This window comes from Anomalospiza imberbis, chromosome 6, assembly GCF_031753505.1.
Source record: "Anomalospiza imberbis isolate Cuckoo-Finch-1a 21T00152 chromosome 6, ASM3175350v1, whole genome shotgun sequence".
Taxonomy (NCBI): Eukaryota; Metazoa; Chordata; class Aves; order Passeriformes; family Viduidae; genus Anomalospiza; species Anomalospiza imberbis.
In genome coordinates, this window is record NC_089686.1 from 44,336,396 (window position 1) to 44,353,197 (window position 16,802).

The 16,802-nt window shown below is 44.3% G+C and overlaps 1 protein-coding gene and 1 long non-coding RNA gene across 18 annotated transcripts in view; both read right to left on the reverse strand.

The window, feature by feature from the left end:
- Positions 1–6,572, reverse strand: part of PPP6R3 (protein phosphatase 6 regulatory subunit 3) — a 50,211-nt gene extending 43,639 nt beyond the window's left edge. For 3 of the 17 annotated variants that reach the window (XR_011000129.1, XM_068193787.1, XM_068193788.1), the window contains exon 1: positions 6,318–6,561. The gene's annotated coding sequence lies outside the window, so the exon portion shown is untranslated. Of the gene's footprint in view, positions 1–6,317 lie in introns of all 17 variants that reach the window. The other 14 variants (XR_011000130.1, XR_011000131.1, XM_068193785.1 and 11 more) reach the window with 8 other exon arrangements.
- Positions 6,573–8,329: 1,757 nt separating this feature from the next.
- On the reverse strand, positions 8,330–15,985 carry LOC137475926 (uncharacterized). The gene is made up of 3 exons (XR_011000135.1): positions 14,609–15,985; positions 8,750–8,848; positions 8,330–8,545 (listed from the first exon to the last, which is right to left on the reverse strand). It is a non-coding gene; the product is annotated as an uncharacterized lncRNA (long non-coding RNA).
- Positions 15,986–16,802: the final 817 nt, after the last annotated feature.

The following is a 16,802-nucleotide window of genomic DNA, read 5'->3' on the forward strand; positions in this document are numbered from 1 at the left end:
ACTACATTTGTATAACCTATAAACCCTTATTCTTATAAGGATGAGATCAGCACCACATTATAAATTTTTATTGTCTCTATAAATAATTTCATTCCTGGCTGCACGGGGCTACAACTTCAACATGGGAGGAAAAAAAAAACCAACCCCATTGCATTCTAATCTCCAGCCTTACAGCTAGGATTACAAATTAAGATTCAGAATTCCCAAATCCAGAAGAGGGGAAGACAGGACCAGCGCATTTCAAGGGAAAAAAATCTTGTACAAGTATTAATATCATTGCTTTCACTTTCTGTTATGCCCTAAAAGGCATCCAGTTTCCCATAGTGAAAAACAACTCCAGGTGTTTCCTATAAAAAAATATATAAATAAGTAAATACATAAACCCCATGGGTTTTTCAGACTTTGAATCTTTTTTCCACAGACACACTCATACATAAAAGATTCAGAATTATTCTTGTCTGCCTTCAATATCCTATCTCTCCAATTCCAATCTGGGCAACTAAATTCCCTAGTCGGTAACCAAGGCATTAGGGATTAATTTATACTTATAACTTGCATTTTTGCAAATTATAAATTTGCATTTTTGAAGCAGAGCATCAAAGCCAAGTGTAACTGGTATTCAGTTCATCTATGTTAAAGTTCTTTGGGTTTTGTTCTCAAAATAAGTAACATTTAAGTACAGCAGGAGGGCATACTGGATGAGGCAGACACAGGAAAAAAAAGTACTGAAGTCATATTAAGACAACTGCACCTGGCACAACTACTGAGTAACTAAAGCAATTAAGCATTAATTGGTTGAGAAGTTGTAAGTTCAGTCTTCAATCACATATTACTCGTATCAGAAAAAATTATTAACTTTAATATTGTGACTCTAGAAGATAGCATTAGCCCTTAGAGCACAAGCAAGCAGCCTGAAAAGATACATTTAGTTTTTTGTGTTGATCATTATGAAATGCAGATCTCTCACTAATGTTACCTTTACCAAGTCCTTTATCAAACATTTCACCAAATACAGTGTTTGGTGAACAATTTTTTGCTATTTAGATGTGGATTACCACTGTTAACAAAGAGCCCATCATCAGCATCAAATACACACAGAGAAGGATCCTTTGATGAATGTTTGCTGGACACAGCCAAAAGGAAGAACTGATACTTCACAGCCAACACACTGTACCTTCTACAGCTGTCCCTCACAGACAGGAAAAGACTCCTACATGTCATCACCCCTCAGAGCTGCCATGAGCAGTGACAAACTCCTCCTTTGTAAGAGCCAGAAAGAACAGAGAAAGACAGACATGGCCAATGGGAACAAAACCCCTGAGCTGCTGCAACTTCTAGGCGCACTTCCATCTAGATTGACCAGCACTGACACAACATGGACCTTGAGCTCCTAAAAAAGGAGATGCTTTAGGAACCCCCCCTTACTTAAAAAGTGGGTCTCTTCCTGCCATCACCACAGCTTTGCTTTAGCTGTCTCTAAACTTTCAATTCTTTTCCAAGAAGTTTGGTGACAACAGCTAAAGTTGTCAAAAGTAACCTACTTAACCTACTACTTCTCATTTTCTAGAAGACTTACTTAGCTTTCAGTTACATGGACATCCAGCAAGTCCATCAAGACAGTAGCAGAAGAAATAACATGAATTCAAATTCTGCAGTTCAAACCAGACCTAGAGTTCACAGCTGAACTCTTAAGATGGTCCAAGTAGTAGGTACATGGTAAGCAAGAACAGAATATGGAGAGCCCTATTTCTCCAAATAACAGAAGGAATGAGTTCTGTCACCAATACCTAACCTATGATTTTTGCCTTAATGAAACTTAGAGTAACTGGGAAAAAAAAACAAACAAACAAAAAAACCCACAAAAAACTCCTTTATTTTCCCCTGCACTAAGTCGACTGGAAACACAAAACTTGGTTTCCACTATACTTACAAAAAAAGCAAATAGCATTGTATTGTCACCATTTCTATGAGGATCACTAATTGTGTAAGCACACTGCTAGAAAGGTGCAGAAACCCAGCCTGTGGAGGCAGTGGCTTACACCCCTTTCACAATACAAACAGAAGTGGAATAATACCAACTTATAGCAAGGCAAGCCTTGAGAGTATCTGCTACTCCCTTGTTTTCTGCTCTAACAAAGGTTCAAACCAGTTACAATAGAATGGAAAATGCAATCACACCTGCACCAGCATTGCCACTGCATAAAGCACTACCTGAAAGTTTTAATCTATCAATTAGGTTACTCCCACAAGAGAGAAATGTGCAACACGACTGAGGATTAGTCTTGGGCTTTGCTCTTCTAAAGGAGCATCCTGTACATTTACAGAATAGTTTAGGAAATAATGGCATTCACTTCAAAAAACCACAGCAGAAGTTAAATTTGTACAACAAAATCTTATTTTATATACCGGTATCCAGTTAGAAATCCTGCCAGAGGTCACTCCAGAAGGGAACTCACCCACTGTGTAAGAGGGGTGGGAAGCCTGTGATTCACTTCTGTAATTAACAATCAGAATGCTTTTAGTACTGAAATAGCTATTCTAGAACATATTTAATTAATTCAGAACCTACTTTCTACTAAAAAATTTGAAGTTTTCATCCTCCATCCCAACTGTGCTTGATTACTAAACTGGAAATCCCATGGCCACCTCTCAAGCCTCACCTAGGACAGACCTGGGCATCCTAAAAGGGCTTTAGAGATTTCTTCATGTTTAAAAGCATCTTTTGGCACAGGTGACAAGAGATGGCCTATGGTGCTCCTGTGCTCATTTTCAAGAAGGGCCAGTGGACACAGGGGAGACACCACCAGGCCATGAACTCCACCCTCCTCACAGATGCACAACTTAAATTGCATAAATCCTTGGAACCATCTCGTTCAAAATGAAATTGGATAAAGTTTTAAGAACCTTTCAAGGAAACTAATCAATCCTCAAATCTCACCACTGGACAGTTTCTGCTTGTGCATACATACAGTTTTTATTCTCCTTTTTTACTCTCCTTCCCTTAATTAATCAAATCCCCACTTTGCATTTCCCAGGCATTCTTCTGTGCCATTGTGCCTACAGGCCTAACAACATAAATCTCCCCTCCAGTGGAGTGTTACAGCTTCACTGGTCCATAAGGTTGTATGCTAAGGTGCTTTTGCTATTCTTTTCCACAGCTGGTATGCAACATATCCCACAGATTCGACACTGAGTATTTCAAGTTTAAGAAGATACATCCATTTAACAGAATTAAGGGATGACTGTATGAACTAACAACAAGAAGAAAAAAAGTCAAAGGGCTAGGCAGGAACTTTTTCACCTATTCCAAATCACATATACCATTTCTAACATGCTTCTTGCCATGTTATATATGCTAATGAATAATCAAGGGTCACAAAAAGGCTTATATTTCATACCAACAATTTTTTTGCCAATATTATGTGAAGAGCTATTCCATAAACAGGCAAGCTTAAACCACATGTCCTTCCAATCTTTTCACGTCAGTCTATTCCACTTCCTGATAAATGTCCCAAACTAGCTATAAAGCTACATATAATATCCAAGAGTAGAAAAATATTTTACTTCAGTTGCTTAGTAGCATATGGTTTCTAAAACAGATGCTGGCACCCTGACACGCTACAGAAACAATTAAACATGCTATGCAGAGCTTTCAACATGATGTTCATGTTCTCAATGCATCTTCTCCCTGATCTTTCAGGCTTGCTTCCCACCCCAAATATATCAGGATCACTAGTTTCTCAAGTTCTTTGCTCTATTCCTCCAACTTACCAAAATACAAAGACACAAGTAAGATGTTATTTCCCATTTACCCCTACTTGTTTAATTACTGTGAAAAGTTTTACCAAAAACAGTGGCTCTACAGCTTGCTCTTTAGAATCTGGGTGTGAGATATTAACATGAGATAACAGAGTATTCCTAAACCTGGAATATGAGATACTGGAGTACACAGCAAGTTTAAGGACCACAGGTGAAGGTGCGACTACAAGACTAACCTAGAGGGCACACAGCCTGCTGAAGCCATCCTACCTTGCCACAGAAAGAGACCACTGTGCTCATACCAGCACCTCTTCTGCCCAAGCACAAAAGCCATGGTTTCCACCATAGTTCCAAAGGCCACAAATTAACTCAGTTACCCAAGAAAAGTGAATACAAAAGTGAAGACAATGATGTACTATGCTGAAACACTGCTCTTTGCAACCATATTGCAACAAGCCATTCTTTAGCTTCCATCTTTAACTGTGGATTTAAATACATACTGCAAGGCTTTTTAAGCACTTGAACAAAACAGGACATTAATGGATAATGGGAGGGGACCAGACACTTCTTCAACACATTTCTCCCTTCTGACTGGCTGGTTTTGAGCCAGCTCTTTAGCATTTCACAGTACATTCATGTCAAGCTTAAGCTGAGTAAATAAGCAAAGATGTTGAGCCATAACAACAGAGTTCACTCTCTAAACATCTGCCAATACTAAAGCTACATACACAAATTTCTGCTCTAATACTGCTAAATTCAGGCTCCATCTACTAATTCACTTGAATTTCACTCTTGGAACATGATCTGATTCCCTGAGTGGTACAAAGGCTATAGCATCACCTCCTTTAAGCGCAAGACAGAAACACTGCAAAGGAAAAAGTCACTTTTGTTCACTTCAGCAACTCAGCAGACGTGAGCAGTTTGCAGGCAGTATTGTGAAGAGACACATAAACTACTCAGTATCTTTAATTCCATAAGGGAATAACAGCTACTTGAATTGTATTTTTTAAAAATCCAAAGCTGTGCTGCTTACAGCAGCTTACCTACAAATCTAACTGGCTTGTAAAGAAGCTGTAATGCACTACCCTACTTAAAGGCATTCCTGTTAAACAGGTTGCTTTTCTGGAATTTCTAAACTACACCTTTCAATTCACTCATAGTTTTCCTTGGTCATTGTAAAAAGACCTCACCAACAGTTCTTCTGGCCAAAACACTATTTCCAACTAGTTTTAGAAAATAAATTCCTTTAGTAACTCCAGACAGTGCAGGATTCAATACCTACACAATCTGTTTTTCAAACAGAAAGCAAATAAGAAGAATCCCTTATGTTCAAATAATATCATAGATGGACAAAACAAGTAATTTAAGTGACCCTAAACAAGTACTTAAAAATACAAACTATCAAGAAAAACATGTAAACTGGATATCACTTTTGCATGGTGTCTCATTAGCAATTTACATACTGAAAGGTAATTCTGCAGTGTTATTTTCTACTTGTATAATAAAGAAACTCTTGCAAGCTTCAGTTAGTCCATGTCTTGCTACTGAAAACATAAATAACACAGAGATAAATAATCAGAGTCTTATCTGCATGTCTGCTGCACTGGAAATAGACCATTCAGTTCAAATAACTTCAGCAATCTTTCTGGAACACTGAAACAGAGACTTCCCATCTTTCAGCATGCCAGAAAAATTAAAAAAAAACCCACACAGGTATTTGTGCAATCCAAAAACACACTGCACTGTTAAGAGTACACTTACTCATTTCACTGAAGGACATTCAAAACCTAAGTAATACCACCACCAGTAACTAACATAATCTTTCATTTTTAAGTTGTCAACATCTCAAAGGATTCTTTTCAAAATCTATCCACCTACTCCTAAGTTTTCTCCACTCAGAACACTTTTTTTAAATAGCAACACACCCATTCAAAGTATCCCACTGACTTAAACAACGTTTATGCTGACAGAAATGATCTTTAGCCTCAATTGCACTTATGTCATACAAGATAGTCTCGTATGACACTAAATAGACTAAAACACTAATTCCCTCTTACACTTTGGAAAGTTCTTAGCAACCAACACAAACAAAACCAGAAAGACCGGCAGGCTCTAAGTGAGATTTTGCCAAACGCATTTAACAGCAGTTACAGCTTACCCAAACGCTGCTACGCTCTCACACCAGTGCAGTTCCAAGCAGCCGCCCTGCTAAAGGCCCAGAACAGCCCCGGTCCCAGCCGCGAAGCCCCGCGCGGCAGCCGGGGCAGGAGCGGCGGCGGGCAGGGAGGGCTCCGCCGCGCGGCCCGGCCTCCCCGCCGCGCTCCGGCCCCCGCGCCCCGCAGCCGCGCCCCGGCCGCTCCGGGCCCCGCGCTGCGGCTGCGGGAGGCCGCGCACGACCGGCCCCGGCGGCCCCGGCCCGGTGCCGCCCGAGCAGCGCCCGGAGCCCCCGCACGGCCGTGAGCGGGCGCCAGGCCCACGCAGCCGCGGAGGAGCCGCCGCCGGAGCGCTGCTCCCCTGGAAGCGGCGGGGCGGAGATCACGGCGCCGTCCCGGCCGTACCTCGGCAGCGCGTCCCCCGCCACAGGCCCCGGGTGCCTCCGCTCAGGCGGGAAAACCTCCGCTCGCCACCATCACCGACGCTCCAAGATGGCGGACATGGCAGCTCCGGCGAGCCCTCCTCTGCCTCCGCCCACCTGCCAATCACCTCGCCCCGGCACCGCCCTTCTCCGCGGTTTGCCCCTTCCTATTGGGTGCTGTGCGGAGCTCGGTCTCTCATTGGCCGCCAGGTCAACGTCAGTCTCCCATCTACGCGACTGCGACAGGGTGGGATGCGGATGGCGGCGGGCTCTCGGCTTCCCCTTGGCCAATCAGCGCACGGGGCGGGTGCACGTCGACTCCCACCTTCCCAGCCTAGCAACAAGGCAACGTCACGCTGACGGGCGTCTCTCTCGGCCAATAGAGAAAGCCGATTCCTTTTAAAAATAAACCCGTTCCCTCCAATCCGGAGCCGAGGCGCTCGGAGGCCGCGGCGGGGGGGGGCGGGAGCCAGCGGTGGCGGCCGTCCCGCAGCTTCACCCGCCGCGCCTCGCCATTGGCCAGCGCGCCGGGCCACGCCCCCGGGGCGCGCGCGGGCGCCGAGCTGCCTGACAACAGGGCGGCGGCGCGCGCGGGCCGCGGGGGCCCCGAGCGGCCCCGGCCCCGGCCCCGGCCCCGGCCCCGGCCCCGGCCGCCTTCCGCGCCATTGGGACGTGCCTGTTCCCGAGCCTGCCGCCGTGCAGGTGCCCGTGAGGCCTCTAACGCCACCCAAGATCCGGCAGAGTGTGTTTTATAAAACCATAGGATCGTTAAGGTCAGAAATGATCTACCTTTGAGGTGATCGAGTCCAGGCGTCAACCGGCAACACCGCCTTGCTTATCACTAAACCATGTCCCCAAGTTCCACCTGCCTTTTGAACATTTTCAGGGATGTTGATTGCAGCACTTCTTGGGAAGCCTGTTCTTAATGCATGACAATTTCTTCAGTGAAGACATTTTTCCTAATATCCAGTCTAAACCTCTGGTGCAACTTCAGGCCATTTCCTTCTATCCTGCTTGTTGGCTGGGAGAGGAGGCCAACCCCCACCTGGCTACAGCCTCCTTTCAGGCGGTTGTACAGTGGGAAGGTCTTTGACCCTCCTTTTCCCCCGGCTGAACACCCCCAGCTCTCTCAGCTGCTCCTCACAGGACTTGTGCTCCAGACCCTTCTCTGGATTCACGCCAGCACCTCAGCGTCCTTCCTGTAGTGAGTGGTCCAGAACGACACAGCGCTCAAGATGTGGCCTCAGCAGTGCAGGGGGACAGTCACTGCCCTGGTCCCGTGGCCACGCTATTCCCGATACAGCCCCAAGTGCTCTGCAATGAACCTGTGTGAGATCCAGGGCGGGTGCCGTGCCTCAGCCTTGGCAAGCCTCCCCGTCTGCCACCTGCGAGCCGCTGGTGTGGCTGCTGCTCTGCAGCCCTGCTTGGCTGAGCACGGCGGGCAAGGGGCTCTGCTCAAAGCTCAGGTGGCACACGCCTGAACAGGCAGCCCCTTGTGCCCTACAAGTGGCACAGGACACCCACGGCGCGTGTTGAGCGCCCTGTGTCTTAAAGGCGTGAACAATTTCTGGTCAGCCAGGATGCTTTGGCCTTCCCTCACAAAGCCTCCCGAACCACCTCTGCCCAAAAAGCCGGTGACCCCTTTGGCTCGAGCCCCTTGGCCCCTCATGGCAGCCTCCCTGGTTTCAGAACGTCACTGTCAGGATGACATCTGTCCACCTGTTGGACACTGCCCAGCCAGGTTACCATCAGATGTACCTGACTCGCCTGGTGTCCACAGGTTTTGTCTGGTTTTGGTGGGCTTTTGCCTGGCTTCAATGGGATTTTGTCAAGTTTCAATGTGGTTTTGACTGGTTTCTTGTTAAAAGGGCATGGGCTAGTTAAGGCAAGGACTCAATTTATTTAGTTACACTGGAGAAAGAAACAACAGAGCTGAAATGATAGTTTAGCATTAGGGCAGTCCTTGCAGGCCTCTCATGTAGAGGACATGAAAACTGAAGGGTAGCACTGTGTTTATTTCATGTACTGAAGAGAGGGGAAAACAATATATTTCTTTACCTTCATTATGAATCAGCAGTCTCAGATAAAGCAACTCCACTGTGAATAATGTATCCTCACATCTTTCACATGCTCATCTGACAAAGTTAAGCTCAGTACAGTTGTACTTCCTTCTGAAAAACAATCAGCAGGTCTGCTCCCATTAAGACAAAGCTAGTGAGAGAGACAAGAGACAAATATTGAGGGTGCTGCTGCAGAAAGCAGCACCTTTTTCAGTGATCCCAGCTAGAAATGGGCTCAAACCTTGGTCTACAAGAATAAGGTGCTAATGGGAGCGTGTCTCTACATAAAAAATCTTGGGGTTTAGACAAAGGGACAGTGTAATAGCAGTGTAAACTATTTACAGCCTTTGCTTACCTTTCTCTGTGTGTTCTTTTCAGATGAGAGGGACTCCACATCTCCTTCACAATTCTGTCCAAGAATTTCAAAATATAATATAGGCTGCTTGGGGTTTCTCTAAATACAGAAAGATAGGTTAAGACACTTGCTTCTAAGGAAAAGTAGCTACCGGATTTACAATAGCTGCAAACAGGCTAATGTGGCCTGGCCTTTGTGCTTTGTCCAAAGGAAACTCTTGCCAGCTGCTCAGGTGCTTGGTTTCATAATGCTTATTGCATAAAAAGCTGACCACAATGTCAGCCTTCTTTGTGTTCCTGTGTCTTTCCCACCAGTTGACCAAGCTTTGCCTCCTGTCCTCTCTGCAGGCGTTACTGGCTCTCCCGAAGACTGAGTTGCAGCGTGCATTATCCTACTAAGAGCTGTGCCTGTGCTTGCCCCCCTTCATATATCAGTCTATTACTGCTCAGTAAAACGTCCCTGTTTTACAAAACCCCTGTGAACAGAAGCCCTCCCCAAGCTGTGAGCCTGGTGGGTTGTTTCTGTTAATAGGATATTGTTGGCTGCCAGCACAGACACATGATCGTCTCATTCTGCCTGAATAAGTCAGTGGAGCTGCAGCAGTTATGGGTACATGTGATCTTAATGTGTCACAAACACATGGCAAAAACGCAGCAGCATGAAATGTATTTGCTGATATCTACTGCACAGTTAGGTCTCTGAGTGTACAGCCTGATTTTTGCTTTCTTTTTCATGTAAGCACATTTATTTAGTAAAATGTAAAAAAAAAAAAAAAAAAAAAAAAAAAAAAAAAAAGGATTATCCTCAAAACAGTCGACATGAAATGGGACACTGTATCTTTATTCAACATTTCAGCTGATGGTCAGTCCAGAAAGCTCTCTACTCTCTAAACTGTATTTGTTCCACATTTATTTTAGCTGTCTTCTTTTTGTTTTCTTTCACTGTGTCTGCTTTTTTTGTGGGGTGGTTTTCTTTGTGTCATGCCACTTGTATGTTCCAGAAGAGAGTACCGGCACTACCTACAACAAATGCAGATTTCACAATATAAAGTGTGTAGAGGCAGTTCTAGTTGTGTTGTCAATGACAGCGTGTAGGAAAGACACTGGAAATTGTGAGTAGAGACTTAACAGGAAAGAATGGGTCTAAACAATGGATGGATGAGTGTACCATGTTAAATGGCATCCCCAGGACAAGCAGGTGGGTTGTTAAAAGGATAATGATATTATAAAAAATATATATAACATATATAACATATAATTAATATATAATATATAACATAGAATATAGAATATAGCAAGCATCAGAAGTGGTATCTGGAGAGGGGATTAATAGCTTGAGTGTAGAACAGCTACAACAGTAAAATAGTTAGGTACCTAGTATAGTTCCTGTAAATATTAAGCATGTCCTCACAGATAACTAAGTGTTAAACTTAGTGCTGCTGTGGACACAGCCTATATCGTGAGCAAATGTGCCCTGGCAGCAAGGGATGCATCTCAACTCAGAAGAGGCAGGATAATATTTGCACTGGCACATATCTGATTTTCATCACAATTCCAGAAAAGTTTGGGACTTCATAGGCCCTGTTCTTATATTAGAGATTTCCTAACAATGTATTTCTAAATCTGGATTTTGTGCAATTATTTTTTAGAACTACAACTGTCCAGGTGGAACTGCCATTACTCATATAAGTTGCTAATGGCAGGGCACTACTACCTCAAGGTAGAAACACTTCATGTCTACAAAGAGGATCTCAAAACACTACTGAACAGCTAGGGGAAATGGGCAGGTTTTGTGGCTTGCCCAACATCACACAGTAAGCTGAACCAGAGGCAAAAGACTGAAATCCTAGTCCTTTATCCCTGGCAGTTATGTGCAAATCTGAAGATCTCCACACCATTCCTGTGCCTGTGATTACAGGCAAATCAGAAACAAAAACCTAGCCTGCTTCAGGTGACTGTAGTATTTTATTGCTGGCAGGGAACTCTAACTTTTAGGCAATGAACCTCAAGCTTGATGGTGTTTTACTAAATCACTAGGCTAGGGCTTCAAGTGTCAGTATCATAACTTGGTGATGGCTGCTGCCTGTGGCACTTTGAGAGACAGCACTTCTGATGAATTCTTCTACTCCCTGGAGGAAGCCACTTCCTCAGCATAAAGTGATAGGCAAATAAAAAATGACAAATAATCAGCCTGCTCAGTCACTGTCACCCCATCAAAGGATGCTGAGCATGTTTCCTCAGTGTGCATCTATAATCCTTCAGCCATAGCTGTGCTCCCTCCAGGAGCTGGAGGGCTCAGGTGGGCTCCCTGCTGGTGCCAGGGGAAGCATTTCTTAGGGCTTGCTGTGACTCAGCAGCTCTGCCACACCTTGGAGAGCAAACTTGTCTTCCCAAGAGTGGCACAGCCTGCCAAGCCAGCTTGTCCTGTGGCTCTGCAATTGCTGGATGTGACAGCAGAGGAGGGCAGGCAGGACTGTAGCCTTTCAGCAGCATTTCACCATTAGCTGCTGCTGCTCCTACAGAGCCATAATGTCAGACCGCGAGCATGTGAAGTGTGTTTCTGCTTCAGCTCTGCCAAGACAACCATAGTCCTGTTCCTACCAACATGTTGTCTTCCCTTTGCCCCCCAGGGCAGCTGAGGGATCCTATGAGAGGTTGTTTGTTTCCAGTTTACCCAGCTTGCAGACTTGGGTTTCCCACAGGCACAGGGAAGCACCAGTGCCTGCAAGGCAACAGGAACACCTGCACACAGGTCTAGAGCTGAACCTCCCCAGTGGTGATATCTGGCTGTTCAATCAACTCAGGCATAAAATGAAGTCATAACTTAACTTCTTTTAATCTGGTTGAAGTTCATTCTTCTGAGCACTACAAGTTACATGTAGGAAACAGACACAGAAAAAGAGGGACAATTGGGTGCCTTGCACTAGAGTCCCCATCTCTGTTAACACTGAAAGAATATTTATAGAGTAAGGTCAGCCAAGACAGAAACACCTCTGGTTTAAACATAGCCCTTACAAAATCCATTGTTCATCTTACAGTTCAGGAGAGAATAAAGCCTATTAAAGAATTTTAATGATTTAATGTTTAGCTCAACATCTTATTAAAATTGCAAAAACTAAGTAGCTTCAAAAAGAGAGAAGGAGCATTTCTGAACAATAACTTCATGGTTATGCTGCTGAGGGTGAACATGGATGTTTGACTACACCAGACCCACAAGTTAATCCATTTAGTTGAAACAAAATGTTCAAGTTCAGTTTTCTAATCTCATTTCAAGCACTGATCCTATTAGCATTTCTAAGGCAAAGCTGCTGGGGAGTAAGGGTTGGACCTCCATACCATGCTTGTGGCCCTGCTGGAAAGAACCAAGGCATGGAGGGAGGTTTTGGCACCAATCCATTTTGTTTTCACTTGAGAGCTTTAGCCATCCCCCTTCCATCTCCATGCGAGACCATATATCAGTATTGGTCATCCTTTTCTCCCACCTGCCCAGCACTAGCAATCAATGGCATATCACCTGGGAGCAAAAAGCAGACAGGACCTGTTAACATTGCTGACCTGCCAGCAAAGTGCACAGTGTGAGCCCAGCATGCAGATATGGGAGCCTGCTGGGTGGCTGCACAGGAAAGCTGTCCTGACTAATCAACCCCATCCCTCTTGGGATGGATCCTCTCTTTTTCTGAGAGGATGCTGAAGATTGGCAAGGTGTGCCAGCAGTATGGGCAAAGCACTCCATTTTCTAAAAGCAGAGGAAACAGTGATTGGTGAGGACATGGTCAAAAGGCAATTTGACATAGTTTGTTGGAAACTCCATAAACCTTATTACATGGGAAAATGGGTGAAGAAATGGAACCCTAATGATCCTAAACATTAGGTCCTGGTGCTACCACTGTCCCCCTATGTATGCAGGGTGGTTTCCCTTGAGCCTTTTGGTTATTTTGTTGAGATAAAAGGGTTGGAGGTTATCTCCCATCCAAACGTAACACTTAGGAATCATGGGGAACAGGGGAAGACCTGAGTACATCAGTTATTAACATCAGAAGCAAATTATGCTCTAGTAACAAACAGAGTGTGTACTGTAAGCAGAAAAAAATAATGTATAGTTTCCAACAAGCATGTGAGGCTGAAACACAAGTCCAGCCATAAAGGTGAGCAGAACTTAATTTAATATCTGTTAAACAACATACACGTGCAGTGCCCAGTGCAGGTACAGAGAAATTGTCTTGGATGACTGGTGTACAGCACTGCTCGTCCTTCACTGGTCCTAACTGTTAGGAGCCTGGCAGCACCTTCCCACCCCAGGAGAGCTTGTAATCTGGTGATTATAGGTACATTTGGGAGGTGCAGATTGAAATTTCCATGGCAAAGGGTGCTATATCACAGTCTCATTAAGACTTGTATAAAAGGAGCACCATCTCCATTTCTTTTCCCTCTGGCTGTGCTTCAAAAGAAAACATACCTAAAGACTCTTGAGCTGTAAAGAGTCCAGTATCCTGGAAGCAGGCCTAGGATTTGGGATGCTGACCAAACTGAACTCCTGGGGACTCAGGCCAAATGATACAGAGCTTCTGCACCATGATTCAGATGTCACCTGTCTGACCTTCTCAGGGCCCTCCCAGGGACTTTTTGATACCTTAAAGCTTACAGAGCAGCTGAGCAGGGGGATTGCAGGATTGCAATTTTAGACTGCAGTGTTTTAATCCCATTTCAAGCACTTAAATGCTTTTGATAGAGATACTAATATGACAGAGGAGAAAAGAGAGCAGAAAGCTGCTAGACAGGTACTTTAATACAGATCCCAGGAGAGAGAGTGTTAATTTTTCTTCTGCTTCATTAGATGTGCACTAGGTACTGGTTTTATTATGTAGTTACCTATTAAAAAAATGTCACACTGTTCAGCAACAGTGCTAATAACAACATAACCACATGACCACTCTGGTCTAATGATAGTCCTAAACCCGTGTTATCTTTTAATAGCTAAGCTGATTAAACTAGCACAGAGGAAAAACAAGTTAGAGAAATTATCTTCATGGTACTTCTCCTAGGAAAATTAAGGTGCTTTTCAAGCGTGCAAAGTGCATATATTGTGTCATTTCCCAACCAGCCATGATACAGCTGCCTAGTAACTACGGAGTTTCTGTGAAATGGTGGCTGGGGACCGAAAGAGATGATAGAAACAGGCTGGATTACCCAGGCAAACTTGTGAACACAGTCATCTAATCAGGTGCATGTCATAAGCAGCAGTTGCAGGTTATTTTTGCTTTAAGCTTTTCATTTCTCTTTTCTTTCTTCCCCTTCAACTCCACCACGAAAAAGGGTATGTCATTCCCCCAAACTGGTCAAGATCAAAATTTGCACATAGTTTAAGTACTTCAACCTTGAAATTCAGAGCCAAACTCTGTTTTTAACCCATTGTTCCACTGGGTAGGAAGCAACAAAAGAAGATGTTTCCCTGTCTCAATGCCAGGAAGGACCACTATGATTAGCTGACCTATCTTTTGAGAACTACGATGACTAAATGAGCAAAGAAAATAGAAGGTGGAAAAATAGCCTTCACAGTACTTCAAGGAAAATTAAGATGCTTTCTTTATCTCAGCTCCATTCTCTTCCTATCTATCCTGACCTGCTGCCCTCATGTTGTAGAACATGTATGCAAAGATGAGGGGTGCCTGTCAAAGGGATTAGGCTCCTAAGAAGTCTGAGTGCAATTACCTCTGCAGGTAGTTCCCATCTCTAAGATAGGAAATGCCTCGCAGAGACCTCATGACCCACTTTACTATGCTATTTAAGCATTTTTAAATTAGGAACGTGGCACAGGCACATTAAGGATGCCATATCCAGGCTGAACAGAGCTTGAACTAACCTTAGGATGGTTCAAGAAAGATGCCAGAATGCAAAGGTAGTTCTTCAGCCCCTGCTTGAGAACAAGTATCTTCAAACTCAATTGGTCTCACCAAGGACTTGACTGTAGCAAATGTGTAACACTCCCTGAGTCTTCCTCCAAGTCTGGATTTTAGATAGCTGATTTAAGTCCTATTGTTTGAGGATTTCACCTGACAGCTTCTTTCCAAAAAGTTATTTCACTGTTGGTGTGAAAGAAATAGGACGTCAAGGAATAAGACTTTTTTAAGCTATGCTTGGAACATCCCACACCAGAGAGCTCTGAAGAGTGCCTGGTAACTGTGATACCCCAAACAGATAAATCCCACACCCATATGTTTTCTGCAGCATTTAAAGTATTTCAGAAGTTTCTCTTTAAGGCATTTCAAAATCTATAAAAGTTCAGAAATATTCTGTTTTCCGAACAAATTATACAAAACAGTAAGAGTCCATTGTTTTTTTTCCTACCTGAAAGATCTTTTGTGTTACTGTGAGTCCAATAGCTTTTATCCTGTGGGGATAATGTCGTGTCAGGAGTGATTATTACGTGCTAGTGCTGCTTTTATGTCTATCAGAATTTGTCCTTTTTTTTTTTTTTTTTTAATTAATAAATTAGAGAATATAAATACTGAATGACTCTACCCTGACCTGACTGGAGAAACCCACCTGTATCTCACCTCCTTCTCATCCCATCTGTCCTGACCTTCTTGCCCTCATAGCATGGGATTAGGTTCCTGAAAAGTGTCGGTGATTGCAATTAGCTGTTCGTGTAATTTCAACATCTGAGGAAGGGAGTGCCTTGCAGAGACCACCTGACCTGCTTCAGTCATGCTATGGAAACTTTTCATGTTGAGAGACACAGGCACCCTGAGGGCCACCAGCTCAGAAGTCTTTGCAAGTGTCTGTCTTACAAGGACTCACAAAGGCATCAGCTGGGGTTAGTACTCAGCCTTGAGAATCTAGGCCTAAATAATGTGCATAAGGCTGCTAAGAAAAACCTGCAACGTCTGTCCAAGCCTTGCCCATGGATAATAAAATAAATTCTGCTTTTATTGAGTGTTTTTCATTCAATTTTTCTCCTTTTCATTAGCCTTTCCTCTTATGTGATTGTATATACGTTTATGTGGGTAATTTTTTTTTTAATTAGTCTCAATTAATAGCTCTGTCGGGTGTGTTAGAAAAGCTATGTGTGTACTTGGAGGATTTCTGTCAGGCTTCTGAGGCTCATTCCTTGCTCTATTACTCGGCTTTGTTTGTGCACTGATGTAGTGTCGATTTTCAATCACCCCCCGAGGCAGAAATAGGTGACCTACTTTTCAGCCCTGGACATCTGCTAATGTAACCGTCCCTCCCTCTGTCCTTTAACCCCTTCTTCCCTCCTTCCCTCTCTGCAGAGCATATGCCGTCTCCCAGCCCTTCCAGGGACCTGTGGCTGTCCTGCAGACTCCTTTAGGACCGTGGGGATCGCTCTGCAGCAGCAGGCAGGCAATCTAGGAGGCAGTGCTGGGGCAGGACTGCAGGCACAGCACCAAAGAGGGCTGCAGTTCTGCCTCTGTGTTACAGAATGCCTCAATAGCATCCCAAAAGCCATCCAGGCCCAGGTACCAGCTGAAAAGTCTCAGGACACCTCACCTTCTCACAGCCACCCAACCACTTCAGGGCTGACCAAAAATTAAAGCATGTTATATGGTGTCTCCGTTGGGAATTTTCCCTTTCACTGAGGCAGTGGTTCCTCCCAGGGGCCTCCTCTGTTATCATTGCTCTTATGAAGCAGATATTGGGTGTTGCCTTGTAATCTACTTCAACAGCAGTTTTGCTGGCCTGGCTAGACCCTTCCTTGCCCTGTGTTAGGAACTTTCAGCTGGAGGCAGCAGGGGTGTTTGCTTGCACTGTGGCTTTTTTAGGCAGTGCCAATTGCATGCTTTGGCTCTGGATGGAAGGCAGTAATCTACAAGGTTGTCCAGACTCTGGTCTTGCTGGCCCACAGCATTTGCAGATTTGCAGATCAATAATGACAAAGAATGTGGAAAAGACAGTGCTACTTAATGCCTTCTTTGCCTCAGTGTTTAATAACAAGATCGGCTGTTCTCCAGATACCCAGCCCTCTGAGCTGGAAGGCAGAGATGGGGAGCAGAACGAAGCCCTCATAATTCAGGAGAACAGGTCAGTGACCTGCT